We start from the raw sequence: 9,257 nt of genomic DNA, 5'->3' as shown, positions 1-9,257 counted from the left end.
AATTTATGATATTCTCAAACCTCCTATTTATTTTCATGTACTTACAGTCTTCTAAGAAAGTTTAGTGTCAGATTGTTAAAATCCTTGTTAGACCTTACAATTGTTACAAGTGAAACTATTAGTGAGAGTGTTAGCATGCTTTTGGCTTTTACAAAGCATTTTATATTCAGCCTTATGAATGTGAAGTTAGGAATGAACTCCTTTTTTCTTGATCACAGGGGCTAAACCTCTCACCACTACTGACATGCTTAGCCCATATTTAAGTAGGCAAAAACTCCATATGAAAATTTGCCATCTATTTCTCTCCCACTTAGGTCTAATTCTCTACAGCCTGTGTTTAAAGTGAAAGTTTTAAATTCTAGGTACTAAAAGGTATTTGGACTCTAACATGCTCTTTTCCAATACACTTCAACCAAAGAATTCCATTTAATTCTAAGCCTGTGAAATAAAAGGCTACACTGATGAAAACTCCCGAGATTCAGATTAGCTTTTAAGGATGCCCTGAATCTTTTTAACATCTGCTTCCTTAGTAGCAAGGGTAATATGCCTTTAAATAATTTTATGTAGGTTAAGGTGGATGCAGTTATTGGGAGCTCATCTTCAGTAAAGGACATATTTCAGACATCTGTCATTCATTAAATATTTTAATATTGAGAAGAATTCATTTTTATATCAACAGCAATGGTGAAAAAATTATCTTCATACCCAAGGGCAGACGATGTCACTACACAACTTGTCATTTTCTAATTCAACTGCTTCCATTGGATCTGGAATTAGAACTAGACCTCAAAACTGGAGCTGTGGCATCCTTACACAAAAGCTGCATTAGCTTATGTGCAGACAGTTTTTAAGCACATTAACAACTAGAACAAGCTGTCCTCATGCTAACTGGCCTTGCTTTGTTCTCAATTGTGGAAAAAAGTCTCACTTTAACTGCCTTCTAATTTGTTGCAGAATGCTACTGCACTAGCAGCTGCCTTGGACCAGGATTAAACATATTTAAAGAAAAAACATTATTTTTCCACATGAATGATAAACAGTTCCAAAAGCAATAAAATTCTTTGTGAAAAGAATATTTTTCTCTTTGTCCCCTTTTAATACTCCTATCCTATATAATCTCCTACAATGAATTACACCTCCATGTGATCTTTTGAAATACCTTCATTCACTGCAAACATCCAGGGAAGGAATTTCTGTTCTCAAAAAAACACAAAAGGCTTAAAACTAGGGCAAAAGGGAAACTTCCAACACAAATAATAATTATGTCAGTGAATGAGGACTCCTGAAGGGGACATACATGGGGCCAAAGGGAAACCCTCTTGCCCCATACGTCATAGGTTCATACAAAAGCTACAAGAGGAACTATGTAAGCTATCTCCCTGAGTTATAATCTTATTCTGATTACAGACACTGCTGTACAGCAGTTAAACATTTTTCCAAGGGAAACAATTTGCCTGATTGCTACTTCAGAGGAGAATGTACTCGTGATGTCTGCAAATAACTGTTGAGAAGACAACTGTGTCTACCTTCATTGTCTCTCATTCAGGAGGTTGCCTTCATTGTGTCACATTCAGGATGTTTTCCATAACTTATTTTTTGTATAATTATGTTTGTTAGGGAATACCAAGAATACTATGAATCCTTAGTTTTAATATTTAATAAAAACAACTAAATGAAAGCATACTACATTATATGCTAACTAAAAATATGTAACTAAAACTAGCTTGGGACTGCTATTCTCACAAGCCATGGATTTATTAAACAAAAAAAATCAAAGTGCCAGGTGTGGGACACCTCCCTATGACTGGTTTGTCCGGGAGGCCTCAGTGTTCTAAAAAATAATCCAGGCTGTTTCCATTGCTCTTGGTTACCCTATTGCTGAAGACAGCAATGGAAACAGCATGGTCAAGTTGCAGGGCATAGAGAAATGAAGCTAGATATGAGCTGGAAGCTTCCTTCCTTCTAGTTAGCTTTCATAGTGATGGTTGGTGCTCTGCTGGCTATGGGGAAGAAAAAAAAAAAAGCCTTCAATTGGTTGGTCCTACCCAGCTGTAAACTTTACAAGCTACAATATTGTCCTTTGGCCAGCAAGATATGCCCACTATCACAATAGTTTCATGATAGTAATGGGGTTAACCAACTGTTTTTTGATTGGATTTCAGGCCCACTCCACAGGAGGAGACACATGCCTGGTATTGCTAATCTAGTCAAAAGCCAATTCATTATTTTGTATGTCATAGAGGCTAAGGCAATGGGAGTTGCTACTACCGTTGTTTTTCTGAATTAACATGTTGCCAAAATGCCTTCAAAATATTTGTTTATATCTGTAGATTTGTACCTCTTAGCCTAGATTAGTCAAGCTTCTTTTTGCAGTGGGTAGTGATTAATACAGGCATTCATAACTGGCCAAAATGCTGAAAATAAGTGAGTACTCAACCCTAAATAGGCTCCTATGTCACCACCTCTGAGACTCAGGGAACATCATGAAAGAGGGAGGCAGAAAAAGTATAGGAACTGAAGGACGATGGGGGTGCTGTGCTGGACAATATTGTCTTGACCTGGCCGTTACACTTATGAAGCCTCAGCAGCTATGGTAACTTGCATAAAATCTGCACAAATTGGGCTAGTAAACATTCCATCATGGATGGGAAAAGGAATCATGAAGCCCCACCTTTCTCTGAGGAAGTCTGGGCAATTAATTGTTGCTTGGGGTGGTGGTATCATTTTTTTTCAGGAGTGTAGCCACTGGCAGGTTGCCTGTGCTCCAGTTTATAAGCCCCCACACCCATACTTCTGTAATAAATAAAATGATATGAAAATAGGAGGGGAACTAGTTTGAAGAAGAAAGGGTTCAGAGGGAATGAAAGAGGATAAGACACAATAAGAGGACGACTATAATCAAAATATACTGTATACACATATGAAATTATCAAAACTATTGATAATAAATAGATGTGGTAAAATCATGTATCACTACTGGTCCTGATATGAGAAAGGCTTAAAAAAGAAAAGTTTTAAAGAAATAAAAGGTAATGAAGTGCTTGTTAACCCTTCTTTTAGATAAGACTTTTATACTGTAAGAGGTAAGAGGGATTTGGGGATAGAAACATTATAAGTTGTTCTCCAGTTAGACCTCTCACATTTCATGTATTTTCTTCTCATAGGGGGAGTCTAACATTACACCAGCAATAATGAAACAAAGTCAGCCTGAGAATGAAATGAGGTTGGTGATTTAGCTATTTAGGTTGCTTCCTGACTGGTTCCCAATTCCTATCACTTTCTTGGCAATAACACAGTCATACACATGCTCCTTTCCTCTTACTAAGAGAACTCTAGGAGAGAGTAGTGTTGCAATGACTACAAATATCTAAAGTAGAGTTTACTGCTCAATGCCAAGAAATGTCATAATCCTAAAAAGTTCTGTAAGAACTAGCTACCATGAAAACTTCCTGACCCAGGTTCAAAGCTATGTCCTGGCCTTCACATATATTCAGATTGGCCTCTGTCTTTAATTGTACTTTCATTTTTTGCTTCTTAATACTCTTTTGATCAGTTATGTCAACTCTCAAAGATATTCTGATATGATGATTTAGAAAAGGAAGCATGCATTTAAAGCTGCTTTTATTAAAAATTTCATTAAGGGATTTATAACCTTCTCTTCTATTTCATGCTCCAGCTTCTACAAGCTGCAAATCAGCACAGTCTGCCCTGAAGTGTTCACCAGAAAACTCATCACATAGCATCACTTATTAAGTGCATGACTCCAGATTCAGAAAATAAATAAGCCAAGAAACCGATGCCACTAAAATGAATCTTAAATTAACATGGCCAAGCAAAATAGCTGAAATTTAAGGCAAAACCCAAGTTTGCCAAGTTTACAGGACTTAATTAAAGAGAAAACTCATTTATCTTTTATACACATTGCAATTAGGGAAAATTTTATGACTCTCTAGTCAATTATACAAATCATATACAGAAGATAAAAAGGAGGATTTTTTGCTTAATAATGATAGTTTCAATTAAATCATAGTATATATATTTTTTATCTTATGAGTTACCTATAATACATGTTTTAAATGCCAATTCTATATATTTGTGTTATCTAAATTTGTAGTCACATAATGCAGTATATATAAACTGTATTTTCTTTATAAACTTTTAATTATGCTGTTTCCAGACTAAAATAAATGAGAGATAATATAAGATATTTGGTTCTGAGTTAAAGGAAGTCTTAAGTTCTTATTGTCTTCTTCTTCCAATATTTCTTCTCCCCCCCCCCCATATCCTACAAATAGTCTGCATACTTCTCCCTGGCAGTAAAGGTCAAGACACTCTGGTGCCAGACATGTAGATAGCACTGCTATTTCCAGATATGATGCAGATACCACTTACAATTATCAGTACCAGGTTATAGAACCTCAGTTCTCAGAGTGACCGTTAAAATGTCTATATGATTTTGTTAAAAATGCAAATTCTCAGACCTGCTGAAACTGTGTGAGTAGGAAGCCTGCCAGATAATTCTGACTCCCTTGTTGAAGACTTTCTGCTCTGTCCAGTGTGCTCACCAACATGCCCCTCAGCAGAGTCAGGCACTTCATATTTTCCCTTAGCACTGTCCTTTCCTCTGCTGGCCTCTGATTTCCTAGAGCTCCACACCTACTGGGTATCCCCACTTTGGCAGTTTCTCTAATAGTTACATTCCATGATATAAACTGGTCTTTATCCAACTCTCTCTCAGTAAAATCTTCACCATTTCTCCATCAAAATACTTCCATAGTAAGCTTTCCTGACCAAGGGAAGAATTACTTAACTCTTCCTCCCACCAAATACAAGTCCAATAGTGGAATTACAATTTCCACAGAAAGCTGATTGGAAAAGGGAAAGCTGTACATCTGACTTCTCACCACCTTGTGACTTCATGTGGCTATATGGGAGGCATTAGAGATTGCAAAACATCCAGATTTCATGGCTTTTAGTAAGACTACTGTTATGATTTGAATGTGAAGCATGCTTCAAACTCATATGTGTCCCCCCCCCCCCGGATATCAATTGGAATAATTTGGGAATTGCTGGGTACAGACTTGAAGGTGATCTGCTTCTGGTTCCTTCCTCCTCCCTCTGATTCTTGTTCTACAAAGCAGAAAGAGTTGATGCTCCATACTCCACAACTACTCACCATGCCTTTCCTGCTACAATGAGCAAATTGTCACCTGGAAAACTGAGCCAAAATAAATCTCTCCTCCCTTAAGTAGCTTCTTTCATATATGTTTGTCTTCTTACAGTGAGGAAAAAAATAACTATAACCTCTCTTAATATCTTAATATAAGGTCCCTCATAACAAAATGAAACTAAAAATATCTTCCATGAAGAATAATTTGTAGAAACTTATGAAAATTTCTCAAAAAAACTACTTAGGAAGAAAAAAAATAAGAGGAACTCTCCACAATACAGGAGTTGGAAGGACTTCCTGAACAATACCCCAGTAGTAGATTCCTGCAAAAAAAATGAACATAGAACTACCAACAGAACCAGTTATTCCCTTACTAGGCATCTATCCTGAATACTCTATACTTCACTACAGAGATATTTCCTCAACCATGTTTATAGCTCTCAATTCATAATAGCTCAGTGCCCCAGCCAGTAGGGAGTTGAACAAGGTCTCGAGGAGAAGCTAACCTGGGTGGTAAAAGGCAAACAGACACAAGAAGGAGACCATGCTCTGTGTTTGTCAAGGACTTGAGAGTTTATTCTTACATGTAGGATTATATAGGGTTGTAGAGGGAAGGGAACATGGTCAGGGCAAGTAGTTGTAGGGGGAAGGGGACATGGTTAGGGCAAAGATCACAGAGTTACTGGTTAAACTGCAATGCCTTTGTTTCTTCATTAGCTACCGGCAGGATGGGGGAGTGTTTACCCAGGAGTATGATCCTATTGTTTCTGGTACTTGAATATTAGGTGAGGAAGTAGAAACTTAACTTGCTATATGGCAGTTTCTGTTAACATGGCCAAGGTTTGGTTCATAGCTCCCAACATCTCCTCCCTTCTTTTATACAAGAAGAGGGGGAGGCCCCCTTTGCAGTGGTGGGCATTAACCAACTGGAGGAGTAGGGACCTGACTCCTCCCGTGGGATGCTTTTTTCCCACAATCCTTGACCCTTGGTACCTTTTGGGGAGGGGAGGCAGGGCCTATGTGGCCAGAGAGTGAGGCACAGCCTTAGTGATAACAGTTAAGGTACCAACCTCCATGTAAGTTATGTTTTTCTCTCAGGGAATTCAGAAGCGGTTCGAAAGGAACCTTCCCTTGCGGTGCTTTGCCCCACATCCACGTTGGTGCCTATATTGCACTCACTTTATAGTGAGCCAATATGCATAGATCTGAATCCTATGCAGCTCCTAAAGGAGGGATAGCTATTTGGCCATGACAGGTAGACCGCAGTGATAGCAGAGGTGTAGAGGACAGCAGTATAGTAAATAAGTACAGAATTTAAGATCAGGGGAGAGTGACAGCTGCAGGTGGTAGGTCTTCAGTGGCAACACCTCGATCCGCCAGCTCCAGTCTGTTATAATGAGCCTGTAAAAGCTGCATCTTAATGACTTCAATCTGTTGATGTACAAATGACATGATTTTAATTATCATAACAGGTCCGATTGTGTGTAAGAGGATTAAGATAAGCAGAGGTCCTTCCAGCTTTGTCCTGTTAGGGAAAAAAGGAGATTCTCTCAGGGAAGTGTTTCTTCCCTGGATATGTGAGATGTCACTGGAGGATTATCAGCTTGTTTTACAAGTCTCTCTGGCAGCCATATCGCAGAATTTTCTTTGGTGTCATACAAGCATACTGATCCTCCGCCCCAAATGAGTACTGGGTCTGGGCCATTCCATTTTAAAGTTAAAGGATCTTTCCACATGGCTTTGGCAAAGGTACTTTTTTGTATTTGTGTGACAAAAGCGATCAGCAGCTAAATTTCCCTGAGTATTAAGTGTTAAAAAGTTTAGGACAGGGCTGGAGAGATGGCTTAGCAGTTAAGTGCCTGCCTGTGAAGCCTAAGGACCCCAGTTTGAAGCTCGGTTCCCCAGGTCCCACATTAGCCAGATGCACAAGGGGGCGCATGCGTCTGGAGTTCATTTGCAGAGGCTAGAAGCCCTGGCGCGCCCATTGTCTCTCTCTCCCTCTATCTGTCTTTCTCTCTGTGTCTGTCACTCTCAAATGAATAAATAAATAATTTTTTAAAAAAGTTTAGGACAAACAAGGCATAATGAAGGATATTTCTTGGAGAGCCTTTTATGGGATATGAATCCCCCATTTTTAACTTTTGGAGGGTAAAACGACCCAGAAGAGGGGCCCCTCCTGCCAGAACACTCTGATGGGTGTAAAGTCAGTGGCACAAATGACCAGGAGAAGAGGCTTTTTATAAGACATAAAAGTGACCCTTTGGCTCAGAATTGCAGCCTCCATTATATTCAGGGCCTCTAAAATTTACCACAGGTAAACTAAATGCAAAATGCTGACGATCCTCAGGGTGTAAGGGAATTGTAAAAAAAACCAATCTTTTAGGTCAATAATGATTTTACAATATCCTGGAGGATTTGCTACTGGAGTGGGGAGGTCTAGTGGTAGGGCTCCCATAGGTAACATGGCCTTATTAATTTTTCTAAGGTCCTGGAGCAATCTCCATTTTAAGGGCATTCCAGAAACACTCCACTGTGAGGGCCTCTGGCCTCCAACCACCTGTTTAGATAAACCTGTCATTTTAAAAGTCATAAAGTACCATTGTTTGCTTAGCCCATCACAATGGAGATTACCTTATCCTCAGTGCTTTTTGACCCAGCAGGTTTCTATGTTTTAGATTCTCCTTCTCCCTTCTTATCTGTCTCTGGCCACCAGCTGGACAAAATTCAGGGAGAACTAGGATAAAGTCTGAGAGAGCCAAGGACTTGTCCTACAGTGTATAGATCGGACCTCTGTGCGAACATTTACAATAGACTTTATTAAACAATTGAAGAAAAGAAGCAATAGGCATAACAGAAGCACAAGGCAAACTCCCACAGCTGTAAAGTGGCCTATCCAGGAACTTAGAGAGTCCCAACCAGGCAACACAGACTTAATTGTAGTAAATAAATCATTAGCAGTAGCATCAAAATCAAGATGATTGTTCTGTATAGCTAGAATTTTTGAATGTAAGTTAACCAAATCTAACAAAACGTTATCATGGTGCCAAAATTGAGACAGTTACTTTACATACAATAGAGTAAAATCTGGTCTTTTCTGTGTTAGGTAAATATTAATATAACCCTTGATAAATTTTTTGAAAGAAAAAACATTACTTGACAACCAATGATTTTGGCTTAAACTCAATAGCTATTGATTTTATATACCGCAGAAATTTTTATAAATGTAAAACAATTTTATGTTTTACCCATGACTTAAATTTGATAAAACTTAAGCAAGCTATTTCAACATATTTTAGCCTGAAAATTAGTTTTTTTGTTTGTTTGTTTCTTAAAGTTTGTAAACAGTTTAAAAACCTTTAACTTTAGGCATGGTGTTTAAGTTTGGCCTGAAAATTTCTTTTTTTTACATCCACACACCTTTATTTATGTACTTTAACATTCTGATCCAAGTACCACTCAAAAGGCATTTTTAACAAGTTATCATTGAAAAATTCCTTCCCAGTTCCTTCAATGAATTCACCTCACCCCATAATTAATTATCTTTCCTTTTTTTTTATTCTCCCAAGGGGGTGCACTGTTCCTAGAGGTACTGCAATATCAGGTCGATGTGTGGAGTGGATAGAGCAAGTTCCTATTCCAACTCCGAGCTCCAAAATCCTTTTCCTATATTGTCCTCAGGTAGAGGACATATCAGATATTAAACTGATAAGAACAGATACTACACTTGATCTTAGTCAAAAGGCTGAGAAGTGATTAATTATCTTTCTTATAAGGCTATTAAAAGATTACACCAAATTGATTAATCCTATTACTAAAAAGAAAGCAGTCTTAATACAATTTTATATCATTAATACCAATAACACACTTGGAAATGATTTTATTAGGAGTAACTAAGGCAAATTGTGTTGTTATCTTGAGGCAGGCTGGCTCAGAAGTCAGTTCAGTTGCCTCCTCCTTTTAAGTAACAGGACATTACAATCTTTTCTAAAAATATCTGACAAATTATAAGTTACCTCTTTAGAGGAAGTTTTATTGTTTTTAATAATCCTCTATGTAAGGTGAACTTGATCTAGAACAAATATCTGGG

The 9,257-nt window shown here is 38.0% G+C and overlaps 1 non-coding gene across 1 annotated transcript; it reads right to left on the bottom strand.

Annotated features, from left to right (window-relative positions):
- Positions 1–8,734: 8,734 nt before the first annotated feature.
- LOC123458020 lies at positions 8,735–8,924 on the bottom strand. Its single transcript, XR_006635355.1, has one exon. It is a non-coding gene; the product is annotated as a U2 spliceosomal RNA (small nuclear RNA).
- Between the last annotated feature and the right edge of the window lie 333 nt (positions 8,925–9,257).

This window comes from Jaculus jaculus, chromosome 1 (genome assembly GCF_020740685.1).
Source record: "Jaculus jaculus isolate mJacJac1 chromosome 1, mJacJac1.mat.Y.cur, whole genome shotgun sequence".
NCBI lineage: Eukaryota > Metazoa > Chordata > Mammalia > Rodentia > Dipodidae > Jaculus > Jaculus jaculus.
Note: the sequence above shows the minus strand (reverse complement) of the source record. Positions and strands in the feature narration are given on the sequence as shown.